Genomic DNA, 1,581 nt, shown 5'->3' on the forward strand with positions numbered 1-1,581 from the left:
AAAAGAAATTTAAAAATTATAACTATTACATTTACTCTCATAGTAAATATGAGAGTACAAAATGCTCTCTTTTCTTATTTTTTGTTCCTGCAAAAACTGACCAAACACATTTGTCGCCGGGCTCTGGTTTAAAGTGATCAGTTGTGTGAATAGTGAACATTGCGAAATTTTGTATTAAATTTAATATAGATAAAATATAAGTTCAATATATAATAAACACAAGAAAGAAAAAAAGAAATAAAGAAATTATAAAGTCGCTTTTATTACATAAAAGAGTGTAAATTTTATTTACAATAGGGAAGCTGGAAATCTTTGTAATTTTACACTCTTTTATGTTATAAAAAATAACATAAATTTGAAACGAAAACGACTCATCAAGTAAGTATTTAACAGACGGAATAGTGTCATATGAACCGAACCACTATATTCACTCAGATTATATTAAATAAGATTGTTTTAAACTTACGTTCTGGTCACAATTTAGATATAAATTGTTGGCAGGTATATGGCTAATACATTCATTTTTTTAGTGTTGGTAAATGTGTTAGAAATTTTTAGTATTTATGTATTTCTTATGCCGTAATACTGAACAAACACAGAACACTAAATAAAATACAGTAAAATACATTACTGTTCTGTATAATACAGAACGTCTGTAATAAATGTCGCAAAAAAATAATAAATATTGTGTATAAGGAATAAGAAAAACTTTGAAGTGATAAAATTCTAGGAATTCGAAGTTTTGTTAGTGCGTTTAGCTCTCACTATAATTTAACTATAATAACGTAGAAACAGTAGAAAAGAACGTTCTTAATATTACATGACTTAAATTGTGACATAAAATAAAATTAACAAACTCTTTACTTATTCTACCAAGTATAGTTGTATATCGGATAGGATCAAATGGGAAATTAGTTAATTTCGAGATTTCTATCAAAATCTACTCGAAATTAACTAATTTCCCATACATTTTGTAGATTTGAAATCAGGCGTGGATCCACGTGGAGTAAAAATCCGATTTACAAAAAATGTGCTGTTTTATTGCATTTAATTGCAATAATTTTAAATAACATTCTATTTTTATACCCTTCACCTTCGTGAGAAGGGTATATATAAGTTGACCCTATAAAGGATATATATTCTGGATTCTGGATCGGCGAGGTCCGAATCTTCAGTAATTCTGTTAGACATGCTTTCAGGAAGATTTAAAATTAGCAAAATGGGTCCCTAAATAACGGAGATATGAACAAAAATTCGAGACAACCTCTGAAAATTTCATCAAAAAATGAGATTTTTATTCATGTTCAAACAGAAATTTCAATAAAACGAAAACAAAATACATAACCATATGTTAAATATTGATATTGTACGCTTGTTTATAGAAACAACGCAGAGTAAGATCAGAGTAATAGTAGCAGAGGGAGAGCAGCACTAGTGTGTTGTTATTGGCTAGAAGCATGAAAATAAGTATGTGGAGCCTGGCTTAAGACTCCATGAAACATGAAATTAAGTATGTAAAGTCGGATTTATGTGAGAAGTAAAAAAAGTGAAATTTTTGGTATTTTTTTGTTTTTCAAAACG

The sequence above is a fragment of the Lucilia cuprina genome, chromosome 2, assembly GCF_022045245.1.
Source record: "Lucilia cuprina isolate Lc7/37 chromosome 2, ASM2204524v1, whole genome shotgun sequence".
NCBI lineage: Eukaryota > Metazoa > Arthropoda > Insecta > Diptera > Calliphoridae > Lucilia > Lucilia cuprina.